This window comes from Choloepus didactylus, chromosome 1 (genome assembly GCF_015220235.1).
Source record: "Choloepus didactylus isolate mChoDid1 chromosome 1, mChoDid1.pri, whole genome shotgun sequence".
NCBI classification, from domain to species: domain Eukaryota; kingdom Metazoa; phylum Chordata; class Mammalia; order Pilosa; family Megalonychidae; genus Choloepus; species Choloepus didactylus.
Window position 1 is genome coordinate 159,493,765 of NC_051307.1, and position 15,336 is coordinate 159,509,100.

Here is a 15,336-nt window from a genome sequence, read left to right on the forward strand (position 1 = left end):
TTTATTTACACCTGTGGATGGTGGAGTTATTCTGCATTTTCTTCTTTTTACTTTTTGTTTAATTTTCTACATGAATATGTATTTATTTTAAAATTTTAAAAATCAGGTTATTTTCATGGGAGGAAAAAAATCATTTCTCTGTACTTCAGTCAGACCAGAATAGTCTCTCAGGAAGCCAAATGTAGCTCTTGTGTTTCTGTGTCTCCTGTAAAAAGGAAAACTGTGGATAACAGACCATATTACAGAGAGAATTTGAATGGATGGAGTCCAGTACCCAAACTCAAAGAGGTGAAACACTGCAGAAACTGAGGATGCCTTATCATATGTTTGAAAGAATTAATTCAATCTGCTTGTGTGCATATCACTGTATTTTGATGACTAACCAAAAATATAATGTAGATTCCAAATGGCAGCAAAGAATATAAAATAATTACCATTGGGTTTTCTTACATAAGTTATCAACTCATAAATCTTCATGTTAATGTGGAAAAATCTGACCTGAACAGATGGACCTCATGCTGCTCTCTAAAACATGAACAGATTTCTGATCTTCTGGATCAGGAAATGAAGTCAGCACTAAAACAGCAGATAACTATCATCCATCCACTAGAATTTCAATTTAAGAGGCTGCTAATAAAAGCAGTATTTCCCTCTTTAGAAATATAGCACAATGATATGTTTATGTCAATGAAATGAGCTCTTGGTATAGTGACAGAATGTGATGAGATATTTGTAGTGCTGAGGCAGTTGGTTGTCTGGTCCCCAAACCTCACCAATTTTAGAGAATCCCCTCACTGTTGTTTCTTATCAGGAGGCAGCATCTGGCTACCTCCAAATTTCTCCTGCAATCCCCAAGAGGCTGCCACTCTGCCTGGTTAAATCTTTATCGCAATAGCTCAAGGGCCCCTTTCCTTTCAGCATCTTCAGAGCAGGTTTATAAAGGTTTATAAAGGGACCCGTTGGGCTAGAAAACCCAATAATGGTTTCTCTGTCAAGTAATTAACAGTTTTTAGGGTTGAATTCCTGCTCCACCACTTTCTAGCTTTGTAATTTAAGGCCATAAGGAGGTGGTCAGGGCTGAGGAACTGTTGGCTTTAGTGGGACCAGTGCTGAGGAGGGGCTGGAAACAAGGAAGTGGCCAGTGAGGTCAGGAGACTGGCCACACGCAGTGAAAATCAGTAAACATCTAAATATATTGAGGATAAAGGGAGCCAGATTTCTCACTGTCAAAGAATGATGTTATAAATAGGAAAAGGGTGAAGCTTAAATTGAATTCTATAGTGTTGGAGTGGAGTTAGAGATATTGGAGCAAACTCATGGGTTTTAATATTATAGATGGATACATATGGAAAGAGATATCGATGCATGTGTGTATTTGTGCATTTCCTAAGTCTGTCTGCTGAGATGGACTAAAAGCAATGAATCCCAGTAGCAATGACCACATCTAGTACCCATATCTTAGTTCTAAAAAAGCATTCTCCAGATCCTGATTCTAAAAGGAACCAGGACTCCTTGGAGAAATAGTTGATGAAATAACTGTAATCATTGGGGCAGGAAAAGAACAAGATGAGCCTGAACCATCTTCTTACACTAGAAAGGAAGTCCTCCGAGAATGCTACAGACACATCAAAAAGACACAGGAACCAGCTTGAAGGAGATTCCAATGGCCAAATTTGGGAAAATTTCAGCATCAAAATCAATAATGATATTGATGGATTATAAGCCACTGAATGAGACAGAAACACACAAGTCCATACTGATGTAAATAAATAGATAAACAAACAAATAATAAGGACAAAGGAAAAGCTCTTTCTTACAATAGAATACCAGCTAGTAAATGGAAAAAAGTACTAGAATTAGAAAAAAATCATCATTTGGCAATCATTGTAGTAATAATTTATTCACTTGTTTTATGATTCTTACCTGAATAAATTATGAATGGCAAAGTAAATGTTATGAAATGTTAACAGTTGGAGAACTTGGGTGAAGGATATACAGGAGTTTATTGTACTATACTTGCAACTTTTCTATAAGTTTGAAATTATTTCAAAATTAAAAGTAAAAAAAAAATTGGGGATAACAGAGCCTATCTCATAGGGTTGTTGGGCAAAGTACATGAGTTAATATGTGTGAGATGCTTAGAACAGAACCAGGCACATAAGAAATGTTCAATAAATGTTAGCTATGATGGGGATGATGATGATGAAGGTTGTAATGGTAATAAACTTCTGAACTTTAAATATAAAATTCATCTGAATCAGGCAAAGTTGACTCTGGCTAACTTATTTGTTTTCTCTTTTTAGATTTAAGAAATTGAAATAGTACTTATTTGTACTTGAGATTCTAACAACAATTTAAACTTTGTTTATTGTAATTTAAACAAACAGTGTTCAAGTAGGAGAATATCTTACAAACTGGTGTCTCCAAGCAAAAGACATGTTAGCAATTTTTTTTAAATAATCAAGATAGAGATTTTCACCTTTCATTAATTTAGATAATAGTGGTAATAATGAGAAAATATCACATGCATATATACACTATATATCCATATGATATATAGTAACATGTATATTTAATATAGGATAACAATATGTGATACTGTAATAATATACGCAGATTAAAAACCATGAGAGTTGAAAATGAGCCTGGTTCATCTACTCCAATTCCTTTGCAAGTAAGTATACTCTCTACAATATCCCTAACAAACAGTATAGTGTCTGACTGAATACCTACAATGACAGGAAACTACTTTTCAAGGCAGCTGTTCTAGTTTGCTAATGCTGCCAAAATGCAAAACACCATAAATGGATTGGCTTTCATAAAAGGGGGCTTATTTGGTTACACAGTTACAGTCTTAAGGCCATAAAGTGTCCACAGTAACACATTAACAATCGGGTACCTTCACTGGAGGATGGCCAGTGGTGTCCAGAAAACCTCTGTTAGCTGGGAAAGCACATGGCTGGTGTCTGTTCCAAAGTTCTGGTTTCAAAATGGCTTTCTCCCAGGATATTCCTCTTTAGGGTGCAGTTCCTCAAAAATGTCACTCTTAGTCACTCTTGGGTCGTTTGCCCTCTCTTAGCTTCTCTGGAGCAAGAGTCTACTTTCAATGGCCGTCTCCAAACTGTCTCTCATCTGCAGCTACTCTCTCAGCTTCTATGCATTCTTCAAAGTGTCCCTCTTGGCTGTACTAAGCTTGCTCCTTCTATCTGAGCTTATATAGTGCTCCAGTAAACTAATCAAGGCCCATGCTGAATGGGCGGGGCCACACCTCCATGGAAACTATCCAATTAGAGTCATCACCCACAGTTGGGTGGGTCGCATCTCCATGGAAACACCCAAAGAATTCCAAAATCCAATCAACACTAACATGTCTGCCCACACAAGATTGCATCAAAGATAATGGCGTTTTGGGGAACATAATGCATCAAACTGGCACAGCAGCCAACTGGGAGTCATTCTGATTATTAGAGAATTATTTTTAACTTGAGTTAAAATCTCTCTCCATGTTATTTCCAGAAGTTGTTCCTGCATATGTCCTCTGGGTTCACAAATTGATTTCCTCTTCTACATGACAACATTTAAATATAAGGACCTACTATTTCCTATCCTCCCCATCCAGGCCTTCTACCAGAAGTTTTCTCTTCTCAAAATTGAATATCCCCTCATTTTTCAACTATTCCATAGTTAAAACTATAATCGTGGCTTTCAGACTTCTCACCATCGTAACCGCTCTCCTCTGAATAAATGTCAGTTTCTACACTCTCCCCTATTGAGGGGATTCCATTTCAGTAAGGGCAACCTGAGATCGCTGAGATCACACCAGCTATTCTGGAAACCTCATGCACTCATGTGTTCTTTAGTCCTTCTTTCAGTCTGAAATGCCTATGATGTGGAAGACGCTGTGCTAAGACATTACAAGAGATAAGCTTAAGAAGACCTAAAACTTCTCTTAAGAAACCTAAGACTTCTCTTAAGAGCCAAAAACAGATGCAACAAGTGCCGTGTATGTTAAAGGAAGGAAATTATACAAGTAAATAGGGTAATGACAATTCTAGACTAGACCTATCTTGTTTTGGGATAGTGTGAGAATTTGTAAAAATCAGCAGGTTAGAATTTAAGCTAAACTAAAACAGAAACTTCTAGATTAGGAGAGATATTACACAGATTCGGAAGAGACAAAGAGTTTAAATAATCTTTTACCCTTGAGAGATCTGACAATATCATTTGTCCAGAGTGATTTGCATGCAACTCTACAGAGAGGTAAGAAAAATAGACTAAACTATTATGCACTAGGCTTATACCAAGTACTTTACATGTATTATCTCAATCTCACAAGAACCCCAACAAGGTAAGCACTACTGTTATTTCCTCTTTTTCCAAAAAATAAATAAAAACTGGAATTGTATAACTTAGTGAAGCCTAGAGTGGTCAATGATGGTGATTAAATGTATAAATATGAGAATAAATAAATAAATAAAGTGAAGCTCAACATCACCTTTCAGCACATTCGTTACAATTTAAACTCACAAATTACTTACTACCCAACAAAGCAATCTCTGGCAAACTCCTACCTCCTGCAACCTTCCTGGTGACCTACTTGGATAAGGCTCTCACTGAACAATCTGTTCCTCCCCTCAGTTCTAGAACATTTTCTACAGGATTTTGTTATAGTCCTTGACACACTGTGTCATTGTGAGCTGTGTATATAACACTAGCCCCTGCTAAAGTGTTATCTTTCCAAGAGCAGGAATTATGTCCTTATCTTTTTCTTGGTATCTCCAGGTCCTAGCACTGTACCAGACTCAATGGACGTTTGGAGAATGAATGACTCCTCTGGCATAGCTGGCCTGTTTGGGAAAAATCACCCTCTTAACCAGAGATCTCAAATTCTGGACCTAATTAGTTGTGTTGCAGAACTTTGGTTGCCACATTCTGCTACTTACCTTTACCTCCTCTTTCCTAATTTTGAATCAATGGAATTCAAGAAGTAATATAAGTATCTGGCTGTTTCATTCAGCTTTGGGATTCTCACCCGCATTTAGAACAGTGTCTCAGCAAGAGTTAAACAGCAGCCAGGGTGGCAAAATAAATAGGAAATTAGATCACCTAGACATTCTCCTTTCCTTCATCAAATTCTTAAAGTAAAAGTCAGAGTTAAATAAAGCTGTTGCTACTCTGGGATCTTATATAAAAGGAAAGAGAGGTACAAAGCATGTGATTTTGATACAGTCAGGAAATGATTAAACAAACTTAAAAAAAGACAATAGGCCTGTGGACTGAGTTCACATAGGGTTATAGCTATGAAATAATGTTAAGTGCACGTGAAGTATTATATATACCCACTGATCATATATAATTCTACTTCAGTGATAATTATAAAAGAACCTGGAGTGTAGAAACAATTTTAACATCTGTAATGTTATATAAGTACCAAATTTTAAAATTATGTATGTATATTAACATTTACTGATACAAAGGAAGAAAAAAGCTCTGTGATTGCAGCTCATCTCTGACATCTCCCTATCAAGTAGAATGATATTGCTGAGTCCAGACCAGAAAGTAGATGAATGAAAAATGAGAAAGAAGTACTGTTGTGAAATCTGATTATCACTGTCCTTCCCACAGCCATGCCAGTGGCCAGCAGACAGTGGCTGTTAATGTAACACTCTGACTACTGGAGAATATATTACTAAGGGCAGAAAGACAGAAAAAAATATGTGTGATGGTGGGGGAGGGGACATTACTTGATTCTATAATCAAAATAGGCAAGAGAACCATAAAATAAGAAGGAAGACATTCCATGGCCCACAACTATCTGGAACAGCAATTTATCAGAGTGTCTAAGAGTACCATCCTGGTGAAAGGTGGCCTCAAGAAGGAAAATAAAATAAGACTCTCAGCACCAAGAAAATGTTTAAAATTGCTCAGAAAAAAAAATGAAGGACCTGGTTAGAATATGAATACAGCCATATATTACCAGCAAATTCTAATCCCAAACTGAAAAATTATATTCCTACTCAGTCACTAGGAAGCAAAGACTTCTCAAGCAACTGGGGAGGGTCTAATCCCCATTGTGATAACCACAGAGTGTCAGACTACTAGATAGGCCAACAACCACAAAGAGCAGCTGGGAGAAATGAAATATCGGTAGCAATGCAATCTAAGTTAAAAGCCTTCCATTTGAATTAAGATATTGTGAAAATTAACTTTATTAGCTACAATCAAACTTATACCTGATTATTGGGTATATTTACATCTGTACCTGTTCTCTTGGACTTTATCAATCCTGTGTCTTTGAATAGACACTAAATTACATGAAAGTATGAAAATACAGTATTTGTGATTTATTAATATGTCAATTTCCCTGCCATTCCCCAAATATTATTTCCTCATGTGACTGAATTTGCTAACTCCCATTTCTAATATCTAAAACAGAAGTGTCAGCCATATTAATTAAATGAAATCAGTATGATTTGGGGCCTTGTTCAGTTTAGGCCCTTTTGCTTTCAACTACCCACCACCTGACTGCTGACTGACAGGTCTACCAACACAAACAGGAGACAAAGCCTATTTGATAGTATTTAGAAACAGAATTAGTGACTATCTAAATACAATATGATTCTGCATTCTAGTCTTAAGTAGTAAACTTGATTGTGCTCTTTCTCTCTATAGGGAATATTTTTATAAACTTAGGGTTGGGAACTCTTCCTAAGTGTTACACAAGGTCATCAAAAGATATCAAAAGGAAAAGGCTGACATATTTGACTCCAAAAATTTAACTCTTCTGTACAAAAGAAGGAACCATTAAAACATTTTTTAAGAAACGACAAACTAGAAAAAAATACAACAAAGGGTCAACATCTTTCATAGAAAAAGGGCTCTCAAAAACACAAGAAGGAGGTGGGGTGAGATGGTGGCACAAGGAGGTATGGAATTTAGTTAGTCCTCTGGAACAACTAACATATAGCCAGGCAAAACTAGTAAATAGTCTGGAACAACTGTTGAGGGCCATCTGTGACCAGTTACACGTTGTACACCAGTCTGGAATGGGTGGAACAGCTGAGATCACAGCATAAGAACTGTAAGTAAAGCTCCCCAAACTGCAGAGCTGGCGACCCTCCACCACTGACACAGCAGGCTGAGCTGAAACACTTCCCTGTGGGAAAAAGAGGCAGTCTGCTAGGAGGAAGGGAAGGTAGCTCAGCCAAGCTCCAACTGTCATTTTAGTTAACGAATTTGGACTACTGAATACAAGCCATGAGCACAGATACACCCGGAGAGGCAGGAAAGGAACCTGAGGTTCCTCGCAGCAAGAGCAAGCAGGGCTAATGGGGAAAAAAAAAACATAAATAAATAAAAACAGATGCTTTTGGAGTTGGCTGAGCTCAGAATACTGGAAAAGGGCTGTGTACCAAGAAAACAGACACATAGAACCTGGCACCAACTCTTGTTCTTGACTGGTAATTGAGGGGCTGGTGACTGGCTCTGAAAAGGGGATTTCTTTCTTTTTTCCTTTTTTTTCCTCTCAATCTAAGTAGCTCATTAGAGAAAGCCTCAGGCATTTTCAATTGTCAGTGCTGACCCAGGCAAGGGTTGAGTTAAGATAGTTAGAGAGACAAAAGAAGAAGTCAAAAGTAGGAGATAAATCCCTAAAGGGTTTATCTTTCCTAAGAAAAGGGGGAGGCAGGGCCTAGATCAAGTGGCTGCCCTCCCTCAAAGAACTCAAACCCTAGGGCTTGGGGGGTAAAAAAACAGAAATAACTTAAGCTTGGCTTCTGACACTCTTAACCCCTGGCAGGGATGGGGTCTACTGAGAATTAAAGGCAATGCACTTCTTTACACAGGTGGGGAGCTGTGGGCTGACAAGTGCCACCTGCTGGGCAGGACAGGAAAAGCACAGCACCCACAGGCCTCACAGGGAAGTCTGACAACCTCTGGATCTCATCCTCAGGGCAACTTGATACTGATTACACCCTACTGAGAACAGGCCCATCTGGTCTGGGAAAATATGATTGGGGTAATCAAGGAAACCAGATACCTAGACAACAAAAAATTATAAATCACAGTAGAAAAAACAAAGATATGGCTCAGTCAAAGGAAAAAACCTACACTTCAAATGAGATACAGGAATTGAAACAACTTATTAAAGATCTTCAAACAATATGCTACATCAATTCAAAAATCAAATTAATGAGTTGAGGGAAGATATGGCAAAAGAGATGAAGGATATAAAGAAAACACTGGGCAAACATAAGGAAGAACTTGAAAGTTTGAAAAAACAATTGGCAGAACTTAAAGGGAATGAAAAGCACAATAAAAGAGATGAAAAACATCTTTGAGAAACAAAACAGCAGATTTGAAGAGGCAGAAGAAAGGATTCATGAACTGGAGGACAAGACATCTGAAATCCTACAAACAAAAGAACAGATAGGGAAAAGAATGGAAAAATATGAGCAGGGTCTCAGGTAATTGGATGACAACATGAAGCACAGGAACACACATGTCATGTGTGTCCCAGAAGGAGAAGAGAAGGGGAAAGGGGCAGAAACAATAACGGAGGCAATAATCACTGAAAATTTCCTGTCTCTTATGAAAGACATAAAATTGCAGATCCAAGAAGCACAGCATATCCAAACAGAATAGATCTGAGTAGACCAACTCCAAGACACTTAATAATCAGATTATCAAATGTCAAAGACAAACAGAGAATTTTAAAAGCAGCAAAAAGTGACCCATCACATATAAAGGCAGCGCAATAAGACTGTGTGCAGATTTCTCAGGAGAAACCATGGAGGCGAGAAGGCAGTGGCTTGATATATTTAAGATACTGAAAGAGAAAAACTGCCAACCAAGAATTCTATATCTGGCAAAACTGTCCTCCAAAAATGAGGGAGAGTTTAAGACATTTTCAAACAAACAGACAATGAGAGAGTTTGTGAACAAGATACCTGTTCTACAAGAAGTACTAAAGGGAGGACTACAGGCAGATAGGAAAAGACATGAAAGAGAGGTCTGGAGAAGAGAGTAGAAATGAAGACTATTAGTGGGAGTGAAAAGAGAGAAAGAGAGAAAATAAAATGAAATGACATATAAATTCCGAAAGTCAAAATGGTAAACAGTAGACATCACATTAAGTGAAATTAAGCAGAAACAAAAGGACGGATACTGTATGGACTCACTAATATGAACTAACATTGGTGAGCGAAATTTGAGAGTTAAAATTGAGAACACAGATTATCAGGAAATAGAAAGAGGTTAGAAATTGGGCATTTGATGCTGAAGGAGTACAAAAGGGTAAACAGACTTGTACAGATCCTGAAATGGATAGCATAATACTATGTGATGGTAGCACAATATTGTAACTACACTGAACAAAGATGAGTGTGAGTACAGTTGAAAGAGGAAGGGTAGGGGCAAAGGACACCAGAAGGAAAGATAGAAAATAAATACTGGGATTGTATAACTTAGTGAAGCCTAGAGTGGTCAATGATGGTGATTAAATGTATAAATATGAGAATGTTTTTAGACAAGGGAGAACAAATAAATGTCAACATTGCAAGGGGTTGAAAATTGGATGGTACAAGGGAAAAAAATACAATCAATGCAAACTAGGGGCTCTAGTTAATGGTAACATTCTAAGATACTTCCAATAATTGTAAAAAAAGGCAATATACCAAAGCTAAACATATATAAGAGGGGGTTATAAGGGAGTGATATGGGATTCTTGGTGGTGGTGGTATTGCCTGACCTTTTCATCGTATTTTACTTTATTTTTATTTTTCTTCAAACTTTTATTTTTTTATTTGTCATTTTCCCCTCCTTTTCCTCTTTCTTTGTGGAAGAAATGGAAATGTTCTCATATAGGTTGTGGAGGTAAATGCATAACTATGTCACTACACTGGGAATTATTGATTGTTTACTTGGAATGGGTTGTATGGTATCTGAATAAAACTGTTTAAAAAATAGAGGGATAAAAATGCTGGAGAAGATGCAAAGAGAGAGAGAGAGAGATGTACCTATTCACTGTTGGTGGGGAAGTAGAATGGTGCAGCCCATCTAGGGGGCAGGGTGGCCCCGCAAGAAGCTAACTATGGGGTTGCCATATGGTTCTGCAACCCTATTATTTGGTATATACTTGGAAGAACTGATAGCAGGGACATGAGAGAACATTGCACACTAGTGTTTATGGTGGCAGTGTTCACAATTCACAACAGATGGAGGTGACCCAAGGGTACACTGACTGATCAACGGAATGGTGAACTGTGGTGTATACATTCAATGGAATATTGAGCCGCGGCAAGAAGAAATGAAGATGTGAGGTATGCAACTTGTGGAATGGACCTTGAGGATAGTATGTTGAGTGAAATAAGCCAGAATCAAAAAGATAAACATTATAACGCCTCACTCATGTGGACTAACTATAATGTACAAACTCTGAGAATTGAATCTGAGAGCATAGGTTATCAGGGAAAGGCTTATGGTAAAGGTTCCTAGATTGTAAGCTCTTACAGCAGTCAGATTATTCATGAATTATAATGGTTATTTCTAAATTCTGAGATGATGAGCTGTTTGTGTATAACCTGGTCAGTCCCTGGAACTTTGGGTATCTGTTTGACACCTGAGACTCAGAGCCAGAGTTCGGCAGCTATGAATGTCAGCATTACCCCATACAGAAAATGTTAAAGAAGTGGAAAAAGAGATCAGACTTTAATTAGAGATATGAACAAAATGGACTTGGTTAGGACTAAGATTAACCAGACTAAAGGGAAAAGGATGATATTGACTGCATTTTAAAATTTTAACTTCTATGTAAGAATGAAGGAACTGATGTTTATTTGGTGGAAAAAATCTATATTTTCTGTAGCATGCTATGTAAGTTAACTTGTATGGTCAGTTCATTCAAACACCATAATTACATGGAAACTTGAATAAGGGGTGAGATCTGGTTAGTTTGTACAGCTTAACATGTAGCCCTGATATATCTCAGAGTAATTTGGGCAGAGAATAAAAATGTATTTGCAAAGCCCTTTGAGGGACTGGGGTAAAATTGGAAATATTAAACTTCCCCACCTGGGGAATTCCTGATATTCTCGCAAGCATTGGGGACTACCATTGTAGTAGGCCAAGCCCTTCATCTTGGGGCTTGCCCTTATGAAGCTTGTCACTGCAGAGGAGAGGCTAAGCCTCTCCAGTGTATGGACAGATGAGTAGAAAAAAGGGGGGCGAAAAGTAAATGAATAATGGGGGGAGAATGAGATGTTTTGTACTTTCAGACTTTTACCTTTATTATTATTCTTATTTTCATTTTATTTCTTGGAGTAATGAAAATATTTTAAAAATTGATTGTGGTGATGAATGCACAACTATATGATGATACTGTGAACAACAGATTGTACACTTTGGATGACTGTATGGTATGTGACTACATCTCAATAAAATTGCATTAAAAAAAAACAAGAAAATTGGGCAAAGTCCATGAATAGGTAATTCACAAAAGAAGAAATTCAAATGAACAATAAACATATGAAAAGATGCACAATTTCTGTAAAAGTCACAAGAAACAAAATTAAAAGAACAATGAGATATCTTTTTTGCCTCATACATGAGGGAAATGCAAAAGGCTGGTTATCTCTAGGATGAGTGAAGATTCTAAAATGTCTTGGTTGCATATTGGTTGCACAGCAAATTGGTACAAGATTTTTAGAGGGCAGTTGATCAATATGCACCAAAATGTAAAATGTGCACTCTCCCTGATGCATCAATTTCATTTTAGGAATGTATCCAAGTATACAGGGGTATATTATAAGAATGTTCAATACAGCATTGTTTTTATTATCCAAAGCTGTAAAAAAAATTATTATAGAGAGGTGCAAGACTGGTATAAATGCCAGAAATTGTAAAGAAAAAAATATGTATTTGCATAAAAATGAAAAATTTCTATACAACACAAGATACCATAAGCATAGTTAAAAAAATAAAAAGCAAGAAAAAATGCAACATATATAGCAGTCCTTAGTGTACAAAGAGCTCTTACAAATAAATAAGAAAAATATAAGCACAGTGACAGAAAAATAAGGATATGAGCTAGCAATTCACAAAATAAGAAATAAATATAGCTAATAAATTAATGAAAAGATGTTTTTTGCCTCTCCAATTGGAAAATCATTTAAAAAAATGATAAAACCTAATTTTGGTGAGAGTGCAGATAATAACACACTAATTTAGTGTTTATATTTGTACACATTTTCTGTAGCACAATCTGGAAATGTGTATTCTTCCAATAAATATTTCTTAAACACTCATGTATCTGGCACTGTTGTAGATGCTGAGAACACAGGGAAGAATACCACCTGGGAGAAGACAGGAAATAAACAATTGAACAAAGTAAATGATACCAATTAATGTATCAAAAAATAAAATTTACCTAACCTTTGAACCCTCAACGTCATTTCCAGGAGTTTGTTCTAAGAAAATAATCAAACAAGTACACAAATGTTTGTTCAAAGATGTTATTTGCAGAATAATAGCAAAAAAAAAACAAAAAGAACGGAAATACCTAAATATTATGTTCTATCCACTCAGTGCAATATTATACAATCCTCAATGATAATAACTTAGTTTTATATGTATTGGTTGTTAAGAGATTATTAATAAACTATATGGTGAGAATGCAACCAATAGAGGATTGGTCCATTTTAAATGCATGTGTGCTCATCTAAAAGAAAATCTGTTTACAATAGTTTTCTCTGGTTTTATGTGTTTCTCTATTAGCTAAATTTCTTAAAATGAGCACACATTTTATGAAAAAAAAAGATACCAACATTTTGAAAAACACTTGTATTCTTTAAGAGCTTCACAAACCATATACCACAAGTATATTTGAAATTCCCTGCATTATGATGTATCTCAGTCATATTTTCTCCAGATTATAAATTTCTGTAAGATTATTACCTAGATATTATTCTGTATTAAATTTACATTAATCCTTTTTGCTTAAACTTCCTTTAGAAGTTTTTGTTTGTTTTTGTTTTTGTTTTTCTTTTGTATCATTATCAAATTTAGGTCTTTCTGGAATAGCTTTGTTCTAGAATTAAAATACTTAATTGTTCAGCAAAACACAAAACACTCCATCCCACAGGCTCTGTGCCTTTAGAACACAGTATTATAAAAATTAATGGTTCTGCAGAGTTCAGAAACACCAGAGATGTCAAAAAATAAAGATAGATAGGCTCTGGAAAATGTGTTGACTTGTAGCATGTGATGGCTTTGAAAAGGAATAAGTGTACCTACATGTGCGTTATGTTTGTGTGTATAAAGACATACATGCATTCTATGTGTTTGTATGTGAGAGTATGGTTACCTTGTGGGCTTGCACATAGGTAGCCAAATCTGTTACGCATATGCTTTATCTGCACCCCTAAGGCAAGTCACAATTTGCCTGTTTACTGCTTAATGGTATCTTCAGCAAACTGGCAACAACTGCCTGCATAGGGTTTCAGCGTCTGGCCAGCTCTACTCTGGCTATCTGCGTGGAGATAGGCTATTTCTGGTAAAGATGCCCAGGCGAAGCGCAAGGGAGACTGTGGCCAGGGAACTCAGTCGGCGAGGTCCCGTGAGACTCTTCAGCACCACGGACATGGGCAACTCTGTTCAAAGCTTTTTCCGGCGGAATCGCCTGCGGAGGCCGCTCCTCCCTATCCGCCCCCAGCCCTGTCGGCCCCTTAGGTCACAAGGACGCGGGCTTTCGTCTCGCTCCTGGTGGAGCCCTGTGAAACCTGGACGGAGAAGGAGGTCTGGGCATTGCTCCCACCCTCCCCAACATGACCCTTCCTTCTACTCTCAATCGCGGCCACATGGGCGCAGGTGGCGTAGAAATTCTACAGCGCCCAGAGGGTGATCAGGGAGGGTTCCTGGTTTCCTCCCGGTGGCTGGAGGAGACTGAGCGCACTGCTCTGCGTCTCCAGCTGCCACACTCGGCGGTAGCCCGGCCCCTCCTCGCACAACTCCTTGCCCCCCTCTCATGAGGAAAATATTTCTACAAACCGTTTATTTACCATGAAAATCTCAACCCATACAGACTCGCGCTAAAAAGTCATGGACATGAAACAAGAAAGTAGTGAAAAATACAAAGTATTGTCCATAATTCTACAGCCATAAGTCATTTCTAAAAGCTGGTATTTGAAATTTATCTCATGACGCCACCGGAATTCATCCATGTCTGGGTAAGCTCCTGAGCGAGAGGAAAGCGATAGCCCCTAACCTTTATCACGGAGGCTGGGAGAGGACCCAGACAGGCGACGGTGACAGGAAATGGGGGCACCGGGAGGATAGCTGATGCTGCCTCTACCGACTTATGTCCCGGCTCTCCAGGAAAGCAGTGCAGAGAACTGGGGGTCCTGCGGCCCTACAGGATGCGTATAGAACCCCGGGTAGAAGTCTATGAAGGGAGCGGGGCGCCTAGCCCCGGGCCCAGCTCCCACACAAAAAGGGGCTTTCTGCCCACTAGGCGCGGCGGCTGAACGCAGGTGGGTGGGGTTCGCAGTCTTCTTCCACTCCTTCCCAATGGGACGCCCGGGCAGACAGGGACAAGGTCCCCAGTCCGCTGTTGCCGGCTGGCTCCGGGGTCCCGCTTACCTGCAAGTCGCGGCGAGGAAGGTGCGACCCGTGCTCCGGCCGGGGCTGCCCGCTGCCACGCGCCTAGTCTAGCCTTGGAGCCAGCTGCTGCCGCCGCGCGCTCCACGAGGAAATCCGCGGCCGGGGCAGCGGAGGCCGCCGGGAGGGGCGGGAGGGGAAGGGGCGCCACCGGCGCGGCCACTGCGCCTGCGCTCTCCGCTGTCGCCGCCAGGGCGCTTACTGAGGACCGCGGGGGCGCCCAGGATTTGTGCCTTGGCCCAGGGGGTTTCCCTCCCCACGAGGTGGAAGCGTCTAAAGCCCGTCGCGAGTCCCTTTAGTCTCCCTCCTGACAGAGGTGGTGTGAAGCAATATCCAGTCCGCGGGAGCAACACAGTTCTCTGGAAGGGGAAGGCAGCAGCCTCGATCCGTTTCCCCCCCCGACTGTTTGCGTTTAAAAATCTCGAGTCGATTCTTTAATATTTAAAGATGTGTCCAGCATATGCAAGTCGTGGGCCGGAAGGGTCTTGACACTGAAGAGCTGGTTCCTGGACTCGGGTCTCCAGCCCCGGCCAAATGACTATAGATAGTTCCTTGCAAACAGACCTGATCATCAAAGCAGTAGATTAGATGGGTCAAGAAGACAGGAAGGCATGACGCCTTAGATAGGGCAAGAAAAGGTGAGGCCTGAACTAAGGTGCTGGTGTGGGAAAAGATAAGAAATGT

At 39.2% G+C, this 15,336-nt stretch overlaps 1 protein-coding gene across 1 annotated transcript in view; it reads right to left on the minus strand.

The window, feature by feature from the left end:
• Positions 1–14,768, minus strand: part of SLC35G2 (solute carrier family 35 member G2) — a 61,593-nt gene extending 46,825 nt beyond the window's left edge. Inside the window, exon 1 of the mRNA XM_037828011.1 lies at positions 14,635–14,768. The gene's annotated coding sequence lies outside the window, so the exon portion shown is untranslated. The remainder of the gene's footprint in view (positions 1–14,634) is intronic.
• Positions 14,769–15,336: the final 568 nt, after the last annotated feature.